Genomic DNA, 24,036 nt, shown 5'->3' with positions numbered 1-24,036 from the left:
TTGCGGTAACACTTGCCAATGGCAAGGTATTTTAAAACTTCTTAACAATGTCTTCTCAATTGTAAGTTAGTCCATACGGGGAATATATTAAACAAAAAAAGGCCGATTAAATAAATTTTCTATAGAAATAAAATTTTGAGAAAATTTTCTGTAGAAATAAAATTTTGACAAAATTTTCTGTAGAAACAAAATTTTGGTAGATTATTTTTGATCGGATGAATGTTGCTCCTCCAAGAGCTCCGGATGTCAAATCTGGATCGGTTTAAATGGGGGTTATATATAATTAAGACCGATGTGGACCAATTTTTTGCATAGTTGTTAGAGGCCATATATAATTTCAGCCGGATCGGATGAAATTTGCTTCTCTAGAGGCTCTGCAAGCCAAATCTGGCGATCGGTTTATATGGGGGCTCTTTATATTATTATGGACCAATTTTTGCTTGGTTGTTAGAGACAATATACTTACACCATGTACCAAATTTCAACCGGATCGGATGAATTTTGCTCCTCCAAGAGGCTCCGCAAACCAAATCTGAGCGTCGGTTTATACGGGGGCTATAGGAAAAATTTGTCAAAATTTTATTACTATACAAAATTTTGTCAATGTTTTATTTCTATAGAAAACTTTGTCAATTTTTTTATTCTATAGAAAATTTTGTCAAAAATTTATTACAATACAAAATTTTGTCAAGATTTCATTTCTATATAAAATTTTGTCAAAATTTTATTTCTATAGAAAATTTTGTAAAAATTTTATTACAATACAATTTTTTTTTTAAGATTTTATTTCTATAGAAAATTTTGTCAAACTTAATATATACGTATTTATTTTTGTGTAATATATACCCCGTGTGGACTAACATACAGCTGACAAGACGGTGTTAAGAAGTTTTAAGATACCTTGCCATCGGCAAGTGTTACCGCAACAGAAGTAATTCGATTGTGGATTACAGTCTTTAGTACAAGTTTCTATGCAATCCATGATGGAGGGTACATAAGATTCGGCCTGGCCGAACTTACGGCCGTATTACTTGTTTGCATTGCTTTCAAGATACAAAAATTCAACAAATTTAAATACAATTTCATTAATTTTGAAGAATTTTTCAGAGTTATTAAAGTTAAGTTTATCTTAGTCGAACAAAATTTTCCTTCACGTTAAGATACCCATTTTTAAGTCGAATCACTAATTTATAAAAATAAAACGACTTCAGTGGAAAGTTTATCAACAAGGAAAAAAACTTTATATCGGAGAAATGCGTCTTCTATGGTATGCAAAGTTCGTATTCGTATTTTAAGGACATGAAATCTTTGGCCTCACGACAATATTTATTCCAGTGTAGTAACTTTCCCATCATGGTTTGGAAGTTCAGATTCCAAGATATACGTTTGTCATTATTTATTACAATACTTCACACAAAATAATATCAATTAATTTTCTTGTCAATACAAAAAAAAAATATATGTTTAAATTTGAGGTAACAAATACAATTACGATTTTTGTAATATTTTGTAACATTAGCAACCAATTTTTGTTATATTAACAAAACTTTTGTTTAACATGAAAATTTTCCTTAACAACAATTTATTGTAAGTTCAAAAATTATAATATTATTTTGTGTGTTCAGAAACCCCAGCGATTATATAAACGTGTGCCTAATGTACTGCTCCAAGTCTTTTGAGTACACATCAAAACCTATTTGTCCCAATGAAGTCCTCTTGTCCATCAATTCATTCATACGGTATTAGTCTACATTTTAAAACTGATGACGTTCGATATATGAATAATTTTGAGTGGTATCTCTTAACAAAGAAACCACACTACGACCACAATACCCATAATTTCAATAGCATAATTAAGACAAGGGTGAACCACCAAAAGATATAATACTATTTAAATTAATCTTCATTGACCAAGTGTGGGAATAAATGTCCTCATAATACGGTTTTCCTTATGTAGTTGGTATTTGTAAAATGACCTCTCGGTTTCATCTTGATTGTAAGACAGAAGAAAGACGCAGATTTTCATAATGTGAATGTATTCAGTGTATGCATAATTCAGTTGATGTATCTGCTTTTATACTCATCATCATTGGAGATGAAACGAATGATGTATAACAAGTAAGTTCGGTCAGACCGAATATTATGTAACTTCAACCTTAGGTTATGTTGAGTCTAGCTGCAGTCCGTCGTAGACTAAAAAATATATTGTGGTAAGGCCAAAGATTTCTCGTCCTTAAAATCCTGACTTGAAACCATGGTTCACGAGTGAGGTCAAAGCACTTATCGATATAAGAGAACGGGCATACAAGAGATGGAAAAGATACAAAACTCCTGAGCTCTATTCAACCTTTCAATCTGCCAGAAAAGATGTAGTTCGAAAGGTTAAACATGAAAAACTGATTTTTTATACTAACAAATTCAATAATGCTACGAGTACAAGGAAGACGTGGAATGAAATAAAGAAAATTGGCATTACAAAGACTACTAATCATAACCCGAACTTGGATGTTAACGTACTTAATGAAAAGTTTGTTCTATAGCTCCCGAACTGTAACTTCCACCTCCCAAAGTGGTTTCAGTCTAAGGCATGTATTTCATAATGAGGTGCTCAATAGTATCATTACAATAAAGTCAAACGCTGTCGGTACTGACGAAATCTGTCGTAACAATCTTGACAAAAATGAAGTTTCTATTTTGGTACTGTTAGAAAGCTGTTAGACACTGTCCCCTATCCGACCTTGTATTATAAACTCATCCACTTGTTTTCTTTCTCTGAATCTACTGTACGATTAATGTCGAGCTACTTGGAAGACAGAAAGCAACTAAACGTTTCTTATAATAATGCATCGTCACAGATGACAACAAAAAGGGGTATTCCTCAGGGGTCCATACTTGGACCCTTGCTATATACGATATACTCAAATGATTTACCGACCCAGCTAGAACATACCAACTGATGATGTCCAGCTATATACATCTACCACTACTGATACAATCGATAGGTGTGTAAGGAATGTTAACAATGATCTTAACAAGATCCTGGATTGGGCGAATGGGTATGGCCTGGCTCTAAACCCCAATAAATTGAAGGCAAGAAGTCCACAAGTGTGGGCAATGTTAACATATTTCTGGGTAACTGCCAAATATAACTTGTCGAGAAAGTGAAGAATCTTGGAGTAACTTTCAATGAGAATTTAACTTGGACTGATCATATTAATGCTAACTGTGGTAAAATATACGGTATGTTGCGTAATCAATCGTTTACACATTTTGGAATAAGACTGCTGTTGGCCAAATCCTATGTTCTGCCTACTTTGTTGTATTGTTGTGACATTTTCTGTGGATGTAACACCACTGACTTAAAAGACTAGGTTAAGTTAGGTTAGGTTAAAGTGGCAGCCCGATTTAAATTCAGGCTCACTTAGTCTATTCAGTCCATTGTGATACCACATTAACTAAAAGTACCTATTACATATGGGCACTTCTAGTTTTAACCGCTGAACCTTCTCGATTATTTTCTACTGTTGAACCAACCAGATTCTTCCAAAAACATTAGCAGACTGCTTAAGTTAACGTTTTCCAGGTCCGCCAGTAATCTGAAGCTATATGCCCCTAAAATTTGCTTACGCCTTACACAAAATGCAGGACACTCACACAAGAGGTGTTTTATTGATTCCTTTTCCTCCACATCATGACAGCTCATACAATATCAGGCAGCGACCCGTTATAGCAGATATCAGGATTGATATCTGGCGTCTCGAGAACACTAGCATATCTAGTGTGCGGTTTAAGTTTAAATGGGGCTATATTTGCTTGGTGTCGTTACAACCCTACAATTTTCCCATCGAACATTGGCCATCATGACAGCCTTCTCGCGCAGTAAGAGCTTGCAGGTAGCCAGAGGCATACCAACAGATTCTAGTTCCCCTGGAATATGTAAGGTAGTTCCTAGCCTTGCTAGCTCATCTGATTCGATGTTCCCCGGTATGTTCGTATGGCCAGGCACCCATATTAGGTGAATATTGTACTGCTCAACCATCTCGTTGAGAGATTGCGGTAGTCGATGGCCGTTTTCGAGTTAAGGAATACAAAGTCCAAGCATTTCATTGACTGTCTGAGTATATATTAATGCAAATATTTGTTGGAAAATTAAGTCTCAGCCAATTTGCTACCTTTTTTATACCCACCACCATAGAATGGTGACGGGGGTATAATAAGTTTGTCATTCCGTTTGTAACGCATCGAAATATCGATTTCCGACTATATAAAGTATATATATTCTTGATCAGGGAGAAATTCTAAGACGATATAACGATGTCCGTCTGTCCGTCTGTCTGTCTGTCTGTCTGTCTGTCTGTTGTAATCACGCTACAGTCTTCAATAATGAAGCAATCCTGCTGAAATTTTGCACAAACTCGTCTTTTGTCTGCAGGCAGGTCAAGTTCGAAGATGAGCTATATCGGTCCAGGTTTTGATATAGTCCCCATATAAACCTACCTCCCGATTTGGGGTCTTGGGCTTATAGAAATCGTAGTTTTTATCCAATTTGCCTGAAATTTGAAATCTAGAGGTATTTTATGACTATAAAGAGGTGTGCCAAAAATGGTGAGTATCGGTCCATGTTTTGGTATAGCCCCCATATAGACCAATCTCCCGATTTTACTTCTTGGGCTTATAGAAACCGCAGTTTTTATTCAATTTACTTGAAATTGGAAATCTAGAGGTATTGTAGGACCACAAATACGTGTGCCAAAAATTGTGAGTATCGGTCCATGTTTTGGTATGGTCCCCATATAAAACGACTTCCCGATTTTGGGTCTTGGGCTTATAGAAATCGTAGTTTTTATCCAATTTGCCTGAAATTTGAAGTCTAGAGGTATTTTATGACCATAAAGAGGTGTGCCAAAAATGGTTAGTATCGGTCCATGTTTTGGTATAGCCCCCATATAGACCGATCTCCCGATTTTACTTCTTGGGTTTATAGAAAACGCACTTTTTATTCAATTTACCTGAAATTGGAAATCTAGAGGTATTGTAGGACCGAAAATACGTGTGCCAAAAATTGTGTGTATCGGTCCATGTTTTGGTATGGTCCCCATATAAAACGACCTCCCGATTTTACTTCTTGGGTTTATAGAAAACGCACTTTTTATTCAATTTACCTGAAATTTGAAATCTAGAGGTATTGTAGGACCGCAAATACGTGTGCCAAAAATTGTGTGTATCGGTCCATGTTTTGGTATGGTCCCCATATAAAACGACCTCCCGATTTTACTTCTTGGGTTTATAGAAACCGTAGTTTTTTATCCAATTTGCCTGAAACTTGAAATCTAGAGGTATTTTTTGACCATAAAGAGGTGTGCCGAAAATGGTGAGTATCGGCCCATATTTTGGTATAGACCGATTTCCCGATTTTACTTCTTGGGCTTCTAGAATCCGAAGTTTTTATCCTATTTGCCTGAAATTGGAAATCTAGAGGTATTTTCGGGTCATAAAGAGGTGTGCCGAAAAAGGTGAGTATCGGTCCATATTTTAGTCCATATATTTTGGTATGGTCCCCATATAAAACGACCTCCCGATTTTACTTCTTGGGTTTATAGAAAACGCACTTTTTATTCAATTTACCTGAAATTTGAAATCTAGAGGTATTGTAGGACCGCAAATACGTGTGCCAAAAATTGTGTGTATCGGTCCATGTTTTGGTATGGTCCCCATATAAAACGACCTCCCGATTTTACTTCTTGGGTTTATAGAAACCGTAGTTTTTTATCCAATTTGCCTGAAACTTGAAATCTAGAGGTATTTTTTGACCATAAAGAGGTGTGCCGAAAATGGTGAGTATCGGCCCATATTTTGGTATAGACCGATTTCCCGATTTTACTTCTTGGGCTTCTAGAATCCGAAGTTTTTATCCTATTTGCCTGAAATTGGAAATCTAGAGGTATTTTCGGGTCATAAAGAGGTGTGCCGAAAAAGGTGAGTATCGGTTCATATTTTAGTATAGCCCCCATAAGAACGATCTCCCGATTTAACTCCTTGGGTTTCTAGAAACCGTAGTTTTTATCTGATTTGCCTGAAATTGTAAATATTCTGGTATTTTAGGCTCACAAAAACGTGTATCGGATTAAGTTTTTATCGGTCCATTTGGTAATGCCTCCGTATAGACCGACTTCACTTCTTGAGGGTGTAGAAGGCGCAATGATCATGAAAATTGCTTGAAACTCAAGGTAAAATTTCCAGATTTTACTTCTACAGATTTAAAATTTCAAATCAAGACGTTATTTTATAATTTTCTTGCACACTTACAAGAGATGGTAATGATTCCTCTAAAACTCAAACAAAAATGGTTCTTATAAATCCAGGATCCGATATAGTCCTCATAGGTGAAATCTTTAAATTTATCTTGGGGAAGTGTCCTCAAGCCCTCCTGAAATTACAAAGGAAACCCTAATATTTGGTTCATGGTGGTGGGTATTTAAGATTCGGCCCGGCCGAACTTAGTGCTGTATATACTTGTTATTGCTAATATTTCAGCCTGAAAAACACTACAGTGATTAGGATTTTAGTGAAACATTTGTGGCAACACCAACCCAGACCCACAGTCATTATCTTATTTCGTCAGAAAATAAAATTACAAAATGAATGATCGACTTCTTATACCTCCCTTTCTGAGGTGGATTTGTATATTACAGACTCTCTGACAGTTGTCCAATACAATTTCGTTCTGGTCTAGGCCATGAATAGCCGACCAATTGGGGCGAACATTGATGGTAATGGTCAAATGACGGCTATCTCATTGCCATGTGCCACCATGGCCCATGACAACATTTTCCATTGATGCTAAGCCAAATAGTCCGCCATGCATATATCACCATTGCCATATACATACCCAGGAAAAAAATTGGAAATTCTTCAAAGGCACAACTTTAAAAACACTTCCAAAAATGTCATCCCAAAGATGTTCTTTATTTTAACTTTACAGGAAGTTCATTTAATCCAGTTTTTATACCCTTCACCACTACTGTGGTACAGGGTATAATAAGTTTGTGCATTTGTATGTAACGCCAAGAAGGAGTAATCATAGACCAACCTTTTAGTATACGGATCGGCTTAGAATTAAATTCTGAGTCGATTTAGCGATGTCCGTCTGTCTGTCCGTCTGTCTGTCTGTCTGTTGATGTATTTTTGTGTGCAAAGTACAGCTCGCAGTTTTAGTCCGATTGTCCTAAAATTTGGTACAGGGTCCTGTTTCGGTTCAAAGACGATCCCTATTGATTTTGGAAAAAATCGGTTCAGATTTAGATATAGCTGCCATATATATTTTTCACCGATCTGGTCATAATTGGCGTGTATATCAACCGATCTTCCTCAAATTCCGTACATCCGAATATTTTATGGGTCTCGAAAAACTTGCAAAATATCAGCCAAATCGGTTCAGATTTAGATATAGCTCCCATATATAGCTTTCGCCCGATTTACACTCATTTGCCCACAGAGGCCAATTTTTTGCTCCGATTTAGTTGAAATTTTGCATAGGGAGTAGAATTAGCATTGTAACTATGCGTGCCAAATTTGGTTCAAATCAGTTCAGATTTGGATATATCTCCCATATATAGCTTTCGCCCGATTTACACTCATATGACCACAGAGGCCAATTTTTAACTCCGATTTAGTTGAAATTTTGCACAGGGAGTAGAATTGGCATTGTAGCCATGCGTGCCAAATTTGGTTGAAATCGGTTCAGGTTTAGATATATCTCCCATATATAGCTTTCGCCCGATTTACACTCATATGACCACAGAGGCCAATTTTTTTATCTCCGATTTAGTTGAAATTTTGCACAGAGAGTAGAATTAGCATTGTTGCTATGCGTGCCAAATTTGGTTGAAATCGGTTCAGATTTAGATATAGCTCCCATAGATATGTTTTTCTGATTTCGACAAAAATGGTCAAAATACCATTTTCCTTGTAAAATCGCAACTGCTTAGTCGAAAAGTTGTAAAAATTACTCTAATTTTCCTAAACTTCTAATACATATATATCGAGCTATGAGTCATAAATAAACTTTTTCGAAGTTTCCTTAAAATTGCTTCAGATTTAAATGTTTCACATATTTTTTTATTTTTTACTAATATTGTTGTTGTTGTTGTAACAGTTTATTGTGATCTCATCCATTTCATGTTATACGCTTGGTACATCAGCTTGTTGGCAGATCAAGGAACTCTGCGACTAGGGTGGGGTGTGTCCAGAGTGATCTGGTGGTAAGTCGGGTTGGTTTGGCTGGGCAAGAGAAAAGATGACGCGTGTCGTGTGGCCCTTGGTTGCAAATTGGACAAACGTCAGCTACGCTGCTATCAATCACCGATAAGTAGGAATTGAGGCGGCTGCACTTGCCTGATCTTAATTGGGCCAAAACTACCCTGTCTGCCGTGGGAGGTCTCTTTCCTCCGGTGCTATGGGCGGTGGTCGGACTCCAAGAACAGGATTAACCTTGTAGCTTCTCACCGCTTCAGCTACAGTATCCTCATGAATCCTGTTCAAACCTGCCTGGTACGCTGCTTGATCTAGAGGCTCTCTTTTATAGCGCTGGATCTCGCGCTCTAGATTATGTATATCAACCCTTACGTTCCTGGGTGGTGGTTGTGTATCCATAAGATGGTGGTTTGGTTGATTACTGCGATAACAACCCAGGAGATACTGCTTTGACAACATGTAGTTGTGTCTTCGCACAGGGATGATCTTTGTCTCCACATAAAGGTAATCCAGGGGTGTGCTGCGGAGACACCCAGTCGCAGTTCTAAGAGCAGCGTTCTGGCAGATTTGTATGTTATTCCACTGCGTATCACTGGTCTGCGGTGTCCACACTGGCGCTGCATAGTTTACCACTGACCGGCCAATTGCCTTATAAGTAGTTAGCAAGGTTTCTTTGTCCGCACCCCAAGTACTGCCGGCAAGTGACTTGAGGACCTTGTTTCTACCACGGAGCTTATTACAAATTGCAGTGGCATGGGCAGATGACCTAAAAAGGCTGTCGAATGTGTCCCCAAGAATCTTGGGGTAATTTGTGGTCGGAATTATTACTCCATCGACTCTGATATTCAACTGCCTGCGCACTTCTGCCGTCCATGTAGTAAATAGTGTGGCTGAGGATTTGGTGGGGGATATCCTCAAGTTTCTCGCAGTGAAATAACTGGTAAGATTAGCTATGTAGACGTTCAACCGATCGCAAATGTCATCAACATTGGGCCCAGATGCCAAGATTGTACAGTCATCCGCATATGATACAATCTCGACGCCGTCAGGAGGGGGTGGAATCGAGGACATGTAGAGGTTAAACAGTGCCGGAGATATCACCCCACCTTGGGGAACTCCCTGTTTAACTCTACGCGGTCTTGACTTTCTGTCCCTGAATTCCACGTACGACTGGCGTCCACACATATAATTCAGCACCCAACGCTTCGCTCCTGTCGGTAGGGACGTATTCTCGATGTCCTCAAATAATGTGGCATGGTTGACCGTATCGAATGCTTTCGATAGGTCAAGCGCCACGAGGACCGTCCTACGACATGGCCTGGGCTGGTTAAGTCCCTTATTAATATGTGTCGAAATGGCATGTAAGGCTGTTGTCGTACTATGTACCTTACGGAATCCATGTTGATGGTGGGCAGCTGGAAAATTCTCCACAAGGCTGGGGAGGAGTAATGCCTCAAGTGTCTTGGCTACTGGCGAAAGAAGGGATATCGGTCTGTACGATTCACCTTTGCTCGAATCTTTGCCCGGTTTCAGTAGTGGAATCACCCTTCCCATTTTCCAGACATCGGGTATAATGTGTGATTCCAAAGACAAATTGAGGAGTCTGGTCAGGTACTCAACTCCCAGTATTCCCAGATGCTTCAGCATTAGCATTGAAATTCCGTCAGGGCCCAGCGCCTTAGATGGTTTCGCGCTGACATTGGTAACTTCGGCTGCAGCAAATTGTGGTGTGTCATCGGCTCGGAGACCACGTACACGACGGGTGGCTCTCCTTTTCGCTCTATCACTCTCGGGATGCTCGACAAACTGTCGGTTGAAGTATTTGGCGCACCTCTTCGGATCAGTCACAGTCACGTCGCCAAATGTGACTGAAATCCCATCATCCCATGTGGAGGGGTTCGAGAGGGCTCTAACTGTTGACCACAATTTACCAGTTCCTGTTCCTAAGTTACATTGCTTCAGGTGCTCTAACCAAGTGTTCCGCTTGTGCTCGTCGACTATCTTACTAATCTCTAGATTTAGTTCTCTGATTCTAGGATCAGCAGGGTTAGCACGACGGCGTTCATCACGCTCGTCTGCGAGTCCCGCCGCTTCGGCCTGGAAGTTGGGCCTCACTTGGGCAATTCGACCAGCGGGTATGAAGCGAGCGGCTGCTGCGTTGTGTTACTAATATTGTGTTCCACCCTAGTGCATTAGCCGACTTAAATTTTGAGTCTATAGATTTGTAGAAGTCTATCAAATTCTGTCCAGATCGAGTGATATTTAAATGTATGTATTTGGGACAAACCTTTATATATAGCCCCCAACACATTTGACGGATGTGATATGATATCGAAAATTTAGAAATACAAAGTGGTGCAGGGTATAATATAGTCGGCCCCGCCCGACTTTAGACTTTCCTTACTTGTTTATAATTCGCTTTTTTCATATTTATACCCTTCACCACTACTGTGGTACAGGGTATAATAATTTTAAAGTGTATTTATACCCTTCACCACTACTGTGGCACAGGGTATAATAAGTTTGTGCATTTGTAAGAAGGAGTAATCATAGACCAACCTTTTAGTATACGGATCGGCTTAGAATTAAATTCTGAGTCGATATAGCGATGTCCGTCTGTCTGTCTGTCTGTCCGTCTGTCTGTTGATGTATTTTTGTGTGCAAAGTACAGCTCGCAGTTTTAGTCCGATTGTCCTAAAATTTGGTATGGGGTCCTGTTTCGGCTCAAAGACGATCCCTATTGATTTTGGAAAAAATCGGTTCAGATTTAGATATAGCTGCCATATATAGTTTTCACCGATCTAGTCATAATTGGCGTGTATATCAACCGATCTTCCTCAAATTCCGTACATCCCAATATCTTATGAGTCTCGAAAAACGTGCAAAATATCAGCCAAATCGGTTCAGATTTAGATATAGCTCCCATATATATCTTTCGCCCGATATGCACTAATATGGACCCAGCAGCCAGAGTTTTATACCGATTTGCTTGAAATTTTGTACAAACATAACACTTAGTCGTATAGTCAAGTGTGCATTTGATTGAAATCGGTCCAGATTTAGATATAGCTCTCATATATATCTTTCGCCCGATATGGACTTATATGGCCCCAGAAGCCAGATTTTTGGCCGCATTTGGTTGAAATTTTGCACTAGGAGTAGAATTAGTAGTATAGTCAAGTGTGCAAAATTTGATTGAAATCGGTTCAGATTTAGATATAGCTCCCATATATATCTTTCGTCCGATATGGACTAATATGGTCCTAAAAGCCAGAGTTTTTGCCCAATTTGGTTGAAATTTTGCACAGGGAGTAGATTTAGCATTGTTGCTATGCGTGCCAAATTTAGATATAGCTCCCATATATATCTTTCGCCCGATATGCACTTATATGGACCCAGAAGCCAGAGTTTTATCCAGATTAGCTTGAAATTGAAATTGAAGGAGTACAATTGGTAGTATAGTCATGTGTGCCAAATTTGATTGAAATCGGTTCAGATTTAGATATAGCTCTCATATATATTTTCGCCCGATATGGACTTATATGGCCCCAGAAGCCAGAGTTTTGGCCCAATTTGATTGAAATTTTGCACTAGGAGTAAAATTAGTAATATAGTCATGTGTGCCAAATTTGATTGAAATCGGTTCAGATTTGGATTTAGCTCCCATATATATGTTTTTCTGATTTCGACAAAAATGGTCAAAATACCAACATTTTCCTTGTTAAATCGCCACTGCTTAGTCGAAAAGTTGTACAAATGACTCTAATTTTCCTAAACTTCTAATGCATATATATCGAGCGATAAATCATAAATAAACTTTTGCGAAGTTTCCTTAAAATTGCTTCAGATTTAAATGTTTCCCATATTTTTTTACTAAAATTGTGTTCCACCCTAATGCATTAGCCAACTTAAATTTGGAGTATATAGATTTTGTAAAAGTCTATCAAGTTCTATCCAAATCGAGTGATATTTAAATGTATGTATTTGGGACAAACCTTTTTATATAGCACCCAACACATTTGACGGATGTGATATGGTATCGAAAATTTAGATCTACAAAGTGGTGCAGGGTATAATATAGTCGGCCCCGCCCGACTTTAGACTTTCCTTACTTGTTTTATTATTTTTTTGTTTCAAATAGAGTAAGAATTAATAAAACGTTACAAATTTTTATCTTTTGTCGAAAAAAATGATACAATATCTGACGTCAAGTGTTTCAGACAAACGTTAGAATGCATTAAAAATAATAAAAAAAAAATTAAAAATTAATTATTTGACAAAATATCACGAAAGTTTTTAATTCACATCCAAAGCACTGAAATCGGATCATTCCTTAAGAAGTGATGCAAATTCAGTGCAACTACTGTTGAAATAATAGACGTCCGTCCTATGACAAGCCCACGTTAAATTCATCGATTTTGCGTCAATTTTGCACCACTTCCGGATCCAAAAAGATAATTTTCACTACTTTTTTTGGCGACGCTTTTTTTGCTGGGTATATTAGTATGTCTGTGTGTATGTATGTGTGAGGTATGTTATCATTTCGAAACAGATTCCATTGCATTTGTGTTTGTGTCAGCATACAATTTTTCATACCCATACACATGAACAGAGATACAAAAGCAAAACTACAAGGACTTCAATTATCACCATTGTCGTAGAGTATATTTATGTGTAGGTTTTGTGAGCCGAGGACGACTGGCGGTGAAGTGTTTTCAATGTTATGTTTGCTTTGGTCTGTGCGTGTGTGTGTGTGTGAATGTTTGTCTGCCTATTATGTGAATGGAAGTATTCATAATTTGCAAGTTTTTACCGAAGTCCTCCTTATTGTTTGTGATTTTTGTCGCTGCAGGTGATGCATTGTCCTTCCGCCTATGTTTTTGCACTCTTGCAGCTATTGTGGGATTTGCATAAAATCGTGGGGCTTTGGGTATTCAGTGTGATTGAAGCAAAGCCACAATGAATGTAAAATAGTTTTCTCTTGTGCATATTTGTGATCTCAACCATGTATAAAAACTCACAATGACATACAGATGGCGCCATTGCAATGACAAAAAAAAATATTTTCGCACTTTATATCATAAATGAGTTATTGCCATAGGCTTAGGCCATGTGTCTTAAGGCCTTAATAATAACCGAAAATATAGGTGAGATGTCTCTACTAAGTTCCGCAGGTAGATATCAGAGGCATCACAGTTCATTGTGATGCCACAAGTGGTGAACTTCTCCTTATGAGTGCCCAATTCAATGACAAGGGGGCTCCGTTTTTGGTAGGGTTCGAACGGCGTCTAACATTAGGGTGAAACAACTTGGAGAAGGTTTGCAACACTAAGAAATGTCTCCACACACAGAGAACAATTTGGTTGGAAATCGGTTCTGATAATGAAAATTCTACATTTAGAATTATATATTAGGTGTGTCAACCTATTTTCTTTAATGCAATCGTCTTTTCATGCTTACTATAATTTGGCAATCATTTCAATAGAATTTCGTTTGTGATACAAGACTAATGGTTGAAGCAACAAAATCTATATATTTTGAAGCATTTGTTTCGAATTCTGTTGGCACAACCAACTTTAAATAAATTTCGTAACTGCCATTTAGCAATCAGAACTGACATACAGTATTCACAACCGAATCCTATTTGAATTATTTTTAAATGTCAATTTTTGTTAATTACTTGGTTCTCAAAGAAGATATTTCTTTGTTTGTTTTTCAATTAAACGTAACAAATGACGATTTTTAAAGCGCTACAAAGTGGCATCCACAATTTTGTTCAAAGCATTATTTTGAGGACGTAAGTAAAAGATACGTAACGATATAGGAGTGGATCATTTATGTTGGGTATATTATAGGGCATAAAAATCATACGTACCCCAATCGGATTTAATGACATATCTCCAGGATGCTTTGTGTACTTGGAACCTCACAGAGATGTCATTGTGAATAAATTGGTAGGTTCTGAACTGTTTATATAAAAATGAGTGCACCAAAATCTAACTAATCTTATTTGATTTATTTTTAAACAATAATCCAATATGTCAACGTTGTACAACAGACCCAAGTGGATACAAAGGGCCATGGGCCAGATTATTTTTCATAATGCCTAACACACTATCGGGACGCACTCAGCAATAAGAAGAAGTTCATCACTTGTGGTTTCAAAATTGGCTTGCTTGTCCAAACGTGTCTGTAGGCACAGACCAAAATAACTTATAGCGACCAAAAATAACTTATATGCAAAAACTAGTAATACGGGTCAATTTTTATACATTTTAATATTTAAAAAAGTCGACTTTCAACTGAAGGTCATAATGGAATGTGTATCAAATTTTGTTTGCCCAACCGCCAAAACATTTTAAGGACATTAATTGTTATCATACATTGTATTTAGCTATACATCTTTAATACAAATATTTAAACGTATTTAAACCAAATAAAAAAATAAAATTTAAATGAAATTAATTTGTAATTGGGGATGGGTGACACAACCAAATGAAGGGAACAACGAAAAATTCCATCGTCTGATACAACCAACTCCATATATAGTATTAGTTGGAGTTCCCATAATTCGATTGAGTCGACCGAATTTGTCGGGTGACACAACTGCCAACTGATAGTTGGTGCAACTGCCAAAAGGAGGTTGGCAATAAATTCGGTTATCACAACCAATCTGTATTCTCTGTGCAGCATTACTGGGAGGGAATAATACACTGCTGAAAACAATTGCACCAAGGTGACTCCCAAAATCACAGCAGATTTGTGGTGCAATTTGATGCAGTTTAGCTGAGCATTGCGTGATACACTACCAGAATATTTGGAATGGCACGACAAGGTAATTTTGCAGTTCATTGACGCTCGGAAAAACACAGATGGAATGGTGTACTCCAATCGACGTATATCTCAGACATTGCTCATTCTGATTATAACTTCTTTCGATAGCTAACGCATGACCTGTCGGGAAAATTGGATCGATTTGCGGATTAAGTCAAAATACTAGTTGTTTTTTCGGTGCGGTATCCGTATGTTTCCAGAAAGATGGGTAAGAGTAGTGGCCAGCGATGGACAATACTTTGATTGATCAGTCTGTTTCAAGCCAAGTTTTTTCGGAATAAGTTCTCAAACATTTCGAATATCTTGGTTTTTAATTTTCACATTCAATACATTTTTTTATTACTTCAGCATGTTATTTTAGATTTTAGTCCGACTTAGTAGCCATTTTAACTAAAATTTGAATTTAAAAAATAACAAATACTTGTTTCTTTAAATATAATCTTTATCCCTTTAATTCTCATATATAAAGGCCTCCATCTAAACCCCTATTGGTCATTCTCTACATCATTGGAGAGAGCGAGAAGAGAGAGATAGAGATGGCTAGTCGGTCGTATGTGTGTGCTAATGGGCTGATAATATTGGCTTTACCTTGTGGCATTAATGCTCGAGGTGTGTATTCCCATACATTCATTTTTATAATCAAGTCCATTTGCCAAGGCAAAAGCATGCAAGGATTTTTTCCTCTAAAGAATTGTCACAAAATAGAGAAGCATACAAAAGAGAAACAAATATTAAAAATTCATTTTGCCCATTGTGCAAATAGACTCATTCACTCACAATTTCGAAGTGCTGACAAAGAGAAACATCAAAAGTCAATTTTCATAGAGAGAAACAAAAACAAACTTGTAGAAATTTTGAGCAGGGTCATATTTTTACAATTACCTTGGAAGTGAATTTGTTTTAAAGGATTCATTTTGACTGAGTCTGGATAAGAAGTCAAGGTGAAGTTTAATTTTTCAATTTAAACTTTACGGGCTTTACAATTCGAGGTAATTTGTTTTTTTGCTTGAGTTTGCAGTATTGTTAGTATTATTTGGGCTAAATTGCATGTCAACGTCATTAATAGTAACATATTTACAGTGTTGCTTATATGTATTGCAATCAAGTTCTGCTTATGTTGGGCTAGGTTAGACAGCTCATTACTTTGTTGGATCTAACGTCTTTGGTTGAAAGTGTGTTTTAAAAATTAGGAGAAAATTTGCGTTACTTTACATTTTTAAACATTTGCGTTTTGTTTCTTGTTCGATCTTTTTCAGTTTTAAATAAAATTCTTTATTTTGTGCAATAGCAAAAGCTGACGAGAGCAGTGATGCTCTAATAAGAATTTTGTGTATAGTGATTGATTTATATATCATACACCTCTGATGAATCAATTCAACGAAAATTGCGAAATATTAGGACGGATGAATTAAAAATAATAAAAACAAATAGATCTCAAGCTTGGCAAAATAAAGAATTTTATTTAAAACATTTGCATTTACACACAAAAAATTGTTCTTACCTCGGAATCGAAATTTTAGACCATTTCCACATCCCCATTTGTTCTACTTATTAGACTATGTTGGTAACGTTTTCTTCTCTTTATTGAGAATGAGCTTTACAAAAACCCCAACATGTCTAAAAACAAAAATTCAGTAGAGACATTTTCCCTTTCGAAGTACAGCACTCCAGTAGACTGTCATCGATCGAAATCGATTTACTTTAGATTTAAATGTAATTCAATGACTTTCAATGAACGTAAACTTCTTTGGTCTATATTACATTTGTTCCCAGTATGTTTTTGTGTGAATTGATTCAGGAATAGCTTTTGTAATATCTCACAAAAAAGAAAATGAACAAGTATATACAGCACTAAGTTCGGCCGGGCCGAATCTTAAATACCCACCACCATGAACCAAATATTAGGGTTTCCTTTGTAATTTCAGGAGGGCTTGAGGACACTTCCCCAAGATAAATTTAAAGATTTCACCTATGAGGACTATATCGGATCCTGGATTTATAAGAACCATTTTTGTTTGAGTTTTAGAGGAATCATTACCATCTCTTGTAAGTGTGCAAGAAAATTATAAAATAACGTCTTGATTTGAAATTTTAAATCTGTAGAAGTAAAATCTGGAAATTTTACCTTGAGTTTCAAGCAATTTTCATGATCATTGCGCCTTCTACACCCTCATGAAGTGAAGTCGGTCTATACGGAGGCATTACCAAATGGACCGATAAAAACTTAATCCGATACACGTTTTTGTGAGCCTAAAATACCAGAATATTTACAATTTCAGGCAAATCAGATAAAAACTACGGTTTCTAGAAACCCAAGGAGTTAAATCGGGAGATCGTTCTTATGGGGGCTATACTAAAATATGGACCGATACTCACCTTTTTCGGCACACCTCTTTATGACCCGAAAATACCTCTAGATTTCCAATTTCAGGCAAATAGGATAAAAACTTCGGATTCTAGAAGCCCAAGAAGTAAAATCGGGAAATCGGTCTATACCAAAATATGGGCCGATACTCACCATTTTCGGCACACCTCTTTATGGTCAAAAAATACCTCTAGATTTCAAGTTTCAGGCAAATTGGATAAAAAACTACGGTTTCTATAAACCCAAGAAGTAAAATCGGGAGGTCGTTTTATATGGGGACCATACCAAAACATGGACCGATACACACAATTTTTGGCACACGTATTTGCGGTCCTACAATACCTCTAGATTTCAAATTTCAGGTAAATTGAATAAAAAGTGCGTTTTCTATAAACCCAAGAAGTAAAATCGGGAGGTCGTTTTATATGGGGACCATACCAAAATATATGGACTAAAATATGGACCGATACTCACCTTTTTCGGCACACCTCTTTATGACCCGAAAATACCTCTAGATTTCCAATTTCAGGCAAATAGGATAAAAACTTCGGATTCTAGAAGCCCAAGAAGTAAAATCGGGAAATCGGTCTATACCAAAATATGGGCCGATACTCACCATTTTCGGCACACCTCTTTATGGTCAAAAAATACCTCTAGATTTCAAGTTTCAGGCAAATTGGATAAAAAACTACGGTTTCTATAAACCCAAGAAGTAAAATCGGGAGGTCGTTTTATATGGGGACCATACCAAAACATGGACCGATACACACAATTTTTGGCACACGTATTTGCGGTCCTACAATACCTCTAGATTTCAAATTTCAGGTAAATTGAATAAAAAGTGCGTTTTCTATAAACCCAAGAAGTAAAATCGGGAGGTCGTTTTATATGGGGACCATACCAAAACATGGACCGATACACACAATTTTTGGCACACGTATTTTCGGTCCTACAATACCTCTAGATTTCCAATTTCAGGTAAATTGAATAAAAAGTGCGTTTTCTATAAACCCAAGAAGTAAAATCGGGAGATCGGTCTATATGGGGGCTATACCAAAACATGGACCGATACTAACCATTTTTGGCACACCTCTTTATGGTCATAAAATACCTCTAGACTTCAAATTTCAGGCAAATTGGATAAAAACTACGATTTCTATAAGCCCAAGACCCAAAATCGGGAAGTCGTTTTATATGGGGACCATACCAAAACATGGACCGATACTCACAATTTTTGGCACACGTATTTGTGGTCCTACAATACCTCTAGATTTCCAATTTCAAGTAAATTGAATAAAAACTGCGGTTTCTATAAGCCCAAGAAGTAAAATCGGGAGATTGGTCTATATGGGGGCTATACCAAAACATGGACCGATACTCACCATTTTTGGCACACCTCTTTATAGTCATAAAATACCTCTAGATTTCAAATTTCAGGCAAATTGGATAAAAACTACGATTTCTATAAGCCCAAGACCCCAAATCGGGAGGTAGGTTTATATGGGGACTATATCAAAACCTGGACCGATATAGCTCATCTTCGAACTTGACCTGCCTGCAGACAAAAGACGAGTTTGTGCAAAATTTCAGCAGGATTGCTTCATTATTGAAGACTGTAGCGTGATTACAACAGACAGACAGACAGACAGACAGACAGACAGACAGACGGACAGACGGACATCGTTATATCGTCTTAGAATTTCTCCCTGATCAAGAATATATATACTTTATATAGTCGGAAATCGATATTTCGATGCGTTACAAACGGAATGACAAACTTATTATACCCCCGTCACCATTCTATGGTGGTGGGTATAAAAATTCGATAAATGAAATATATATTCAATTTAGAAAATCTAGATTCAAAAATTTCCTTATCATATCCCACAATTAGTTAACACATTTGGATAATGTTTAAAAATTCGTTCATATAACTGAATGTGGTTATTGACTTACATTAGGTCGAGTTTATACTCAAAGCTTTTCTTCCCTGTACGGCTTTAAAATTTGCAGTTCATGTCAATATTGCATGTGAAACATTTTGGTATGCAAGGCTCCTTTGAAATCCTGTAACGAAAATGGCAAAACAAAATATATAAGAATTTGTTGAAGAAATAAATGTTAGTTTAGTTAGTTAGCTAAGTCAACCATTTATAAAAAAATGGATTAAGATGCAGATCGACAGATAAATCATAAATACATAGTTTAACAAAAAACAAGTATATACAGCAGTAAGTTCGGCCGGGCCGAATCTTAAATACCCACCACCATGAACCAAATATTAGGGTTTCCTTTGAAATTTCAGGAGGGCTTGGGGACTTGAGGACACAACCCGAAGATAAATTTAAAGATTTCACCTATGAGAACTATATCAGATTCTGGATTTATAAGAACCATTTTTGTTTGAGGTTTAGAGGAATCATTAACATCTCTTGTAAGTGTGCAAGAAAATTATAAAATAACGTCTTGATTTGAAATCTTAAATCTGTAGAAGTAAAATCTTGAAATTTTACATTGAGTTTCAAGCAATTTTCATGATCAGTGCGCCTTCTACACCCTCAAGAAGTGAAGTCGGTATTTTAGGACCTGTTTATGGTCCTAAAATACCTCTAGATTTCCAATTTCAGACAAATTGGATAAAAAATACGGTTTCTATAAGCCCAAGACCCCAAATCGGGAGATCGGTCTATATGGGGGCTATCCCAAAATATGGACCGATACTCACAATTTTTGGCACACGTATTTGTGGTCCTAAAATAACTCTAGATTTCCAATTTCAGATAAATTGAATAAAAACTGCGGTTTCTATAAGCCCAAGAAGTAAAATCGGGAGATCGGTCTATATGGGGGATATACCAAAATATGGACCGATACTCACAATTTTTGGCACACGTATTTGTGGTCCTACAATACCTCTAGATTTCCAATTTCAGGTAAATTGAATAAAAACTGCGGTTTCTATAAGCCCAAGAAGTAAAATCGGGAGATCGGTCTATATTGGGGCTATACCAAAATATGGACCGATACTCACAATTTTTGGCATACATATTTGTGGTCCTACAATACCTCTAGACTTCCAATTTCAGATAAATTGAATAAAAACTGCGGTTTATATAAGCCCAAGAAGTAAAATCGGGAGATCGATCTATATGGGGGCTATACCAAAATATGGACCGATACTCACAATTTTTGGCACACGTATTTGTGGTCCTACAATACCTCTAGATTTCAAATTTCAGGTAAATTGAATAAAAACTGCGGTTTCTATAAGCCCAAGAAGTAAAATCGGGAGATCGGTCTATATGGGGGCTATACCAAAACGTGGACCGATACTCACCATTTTTGGCACATCTCTTTATGGTCATAAAATACCTCCAGATTTCAAATTTCAGGCAAATTGGATAAAAACTACGATTTCTATAAGCCCAAGACCCCATATCGGGAGGTCGGTTTATATGGGGACTATATCAAAACCTGGACCGATATAGCCCATCTTCGAACTTGACCTGCCTGCAGACAAAAGACGAGCTTGTGCAAAATTTCAGCACGATTGCTTCATTATTGAAGACTGTAGCGTGATTACAACAGACAGACAGACAGACAGACAGACAGACAGACAGACGGACAGACGGACATCGTTATATCGTCTTAGAATTTCTCCCTGATCAAGAATATATATACTTTATATAGTCGGAAATCGATATTTCGATGCGTTACAAACGGAATGACAAACTTATTATACCCCCGTCACCATTCTATGGTGGTGGGTATAAAAATATATATATTAACATAAATATCTGTTTTTATCTCTGTTTGGTAATGATGTGTAAAAAAGTGCTAAGTCAGCACCTGTTAAAATACACATGCTAAGTCAAATTTTAGGTTGAGTAGGCCTTGCCCAAAAATTTTATTAGCAATTTTTTGTATGCGATTTTGCGAAAAGTTTACTGTTTGTATTGAAAGTATAAAATGTAACACATGGATATTATTACTCCATTTTTGCAAATAATCATGTTTGTACAATTTTTTTTTCGGCAAAGGCCGGCTATCACAAACCTTTTTTCGGAAGGTTCAAGTTTGGTTCACTTTGGGTTTAGTGAACTGCCTAAATTTATTCTGATAATTGGTTGATAGTTTTACCGCAAGTAGAGGATGCTGATGAGGAATGTGGTAATTCCGAAACGTGCGTCCATCCAACCATCTTGCAGTCTATAGGGCTTTGCCCAAATAAATTTGACAAACATTCTTTTCCTCTGTTGGTTAAGCTACACTTGTAGTTTAGTCAATGTATGGTTTTAAGCTGAAATAAAAAAACAACAACAATGCTTAAAGATGAGAACCAACAATAACAAAACAAAACGAATGGAAATAAAGTTTTGACAAAATTATCTATAGAAATAAAACTTTGACAAAATTTTCTACAGAAATAAAATTTGGACAAAACTTTCTATAGAAATACAATTTTGACAAAATTTTCTATAGAAATAAAATTTTGGTAGATTATTTTTGGCTCGAGTGGCAACCATGATTATGAACCGATATGGACCAATTTTTGTGTGATTGGAGATCGGCTATATATACACAGAAAAAAATTTCACGAAAAATTTTCCAATTAAAATTTTAATTGAGTTTTAAAAAATATTCAATTAAAAATTTAATTGAATCAACAAATTTTTTAATTGAAACAAAAATCAATCACAAAAATTAATAGTATCAATTAATTTTTTAATTGGATCAATTAATTTTTTAATTGACCTTCAATTAATTTTTTAATTGATACTATCATTTCTGTGATTGAAGACATTTCCATTAAAAAATTAATTGGATCAATTAATTTCGTGATTGAATCAGAAAATTTTTTTTTTGTGTGTAACTATAGACCGATATGGACCAATTTTGGTATGGTTGTTAGCGGCCATATACTAACACCGTAAGCTCCGCAAGCCAAATCTGGGGATCGGTTTATATGGGAGCTATATATAATTGTGAACCGATGTGGACCAATTTTTGCATGGATGTTATAGACCATATACTAACACCACGTTCCAAATTTGAACCGAATTGGATGAGTTTTGCTCCTCCAACAGACTCCGGAGGTCAAATCCGGAGAACGGTTTATATGGGGGCTATATATAATTATGGACCGATATGGACCAATTCTGGCACGGTTGTTAGAGATCATATACTAACACCATGTTTTAAATTTCAACCGCATTGGATGAAATTTGCTTCTCTTAGAGACTCCGCAAGCCAAATTTGGGGATCGTTTTATATGGGGGCTATATATAATTATGAACCAATGTGGACCAATTTTTACATGGTTGTTAGATACCATATACCAAATTTCAGGCAGATCGGATGAAATTTGTTTCGCTTTGAGGCTCCGCAAGCCAAATCTGAGGGTCCGCTTATATGGGGGCTATACGTAAAAGTGGACCGATATGGCCGATTTGCAATGCCAATTGACCTTCATCAATAGCAACTACTTGTGCCAAGTTTCAAGTCGATAGCTTGTTTCGTTCGAAAGTTAGCGTGATTTCAACAGACGGACGGACGGCCGGACACGCTTAGATCGACTCAGAAATTCACCACGACCCAGAATATATATACTTTATGGGGTTTTAGAGCAATATTTCGATGTGTTACAAACGGAATGACAAAGTTAATTTACCCTCCATCCTATGGTGGAGGGTATAAAGAGTTATAGAAGATATTTCAACGAGAGCGCTGAGCGATCTTATTCTTGTTACATTTGATGAAGTGGAGCATCGTATATTAATCATTTTTCAATTTAGCATATTGAAAATTAAAATCCGATTTGGAGAAAATAAAGTCCTTTGCCGTTCATCACTACAAACATTACCATGTAGACGACTTTATTCCTGTTACGTATGTATATGTTTCTTATTATTGAGATGAAATGAAAACCAAGATTTTTCTTTAATTTAAGATACTCTTATTACATTAAATAATTCCTGAGTAGGAAAACAAAAAAATCTTAATTTCTAATCTTGCTTTGCAGCAGTCTTGTGAAGGCTAAACCTGTCCCATTCCTATGAAAGATTTCCAAAAACAAGATAATATCTCGTTTACAATGATATGCCTGAGCTAAATTCAATTAAAATCTCATTCTTTTGAAATACAATAATTATCCTTATTTCTATGGGGATTATGAAGCATTCAGTGTGGCTCAATGTGTCAATGGGAGAGATGCCAAATTTGAGTGAAGCACAAGGTTCTTATCACAATTGAAACTTTGAGAATGTATACGGGCGTATAATATATCACATAGACACACTCACACACCTATAGAATTTTTGGTATAATAACACACATCATAGTGTTTGCATCTATATGGATGTTATTACCCAGAAGGATGTGGCACTTGCACGATATCTCGGTTACCATGTAAGCATATTATCAAACGATTCATAAAGAGATGGAGACAGAGAAGGAGAGAGACACAGAGAGGTAGGGAGAGAGACACATATATGTGTCTCATGTTATCCTTTTAAAATGGAATTTTTACGTGTTTCTTTTTTTGCAGACACGTGACATTTCTTAGGAATTCTACTGACGTAATT

General features: G+C 36.7%; 1 protein-coding gene across 21 annotated transcripts in view; it reads right to left on the bottom strand.

The window, feature by feature from the left end:
• The window catches only part of GluClalpha (glycine receptor alpha 1), a 279,772-nt gene that overhangs the window by 140,038 nt on the left and 115,698 nt on the right, over window positions 1-24,036 (bottom strand). For all 21 annotated transcript variants that reach the window (XM_075290778.1, XM_075290785.1, XM_075290798.1 and 18 more), the window contains one exon: window positions 19,409-19,519. The gene's annotated coding sequence lies outside the window, so the exon portion shown is untranslated. The remainder of the gene's footprint in view (window positions 1-19,408; window positions 19,520-24,036) is intronic.

Source organism: Haematobia irritans, chromosome 1 (assembly GCF_050003625.1).
Source record: "Haematobia irritans isolate KBUSLIRL chromosome 1, ASM5000362v1, whole genome shotgun sequence".
Taxonomy (NCBI): Eukaryota; Metazoa; Arthropoda; class Insecta; order Diptera; family Muscidae; genus Haematobia; species Haematobia irritans.
Note: the sequence above shows the minus strand (reverse complement) of the source record. Positions and strands in the feature narration are given on the sequence as shown.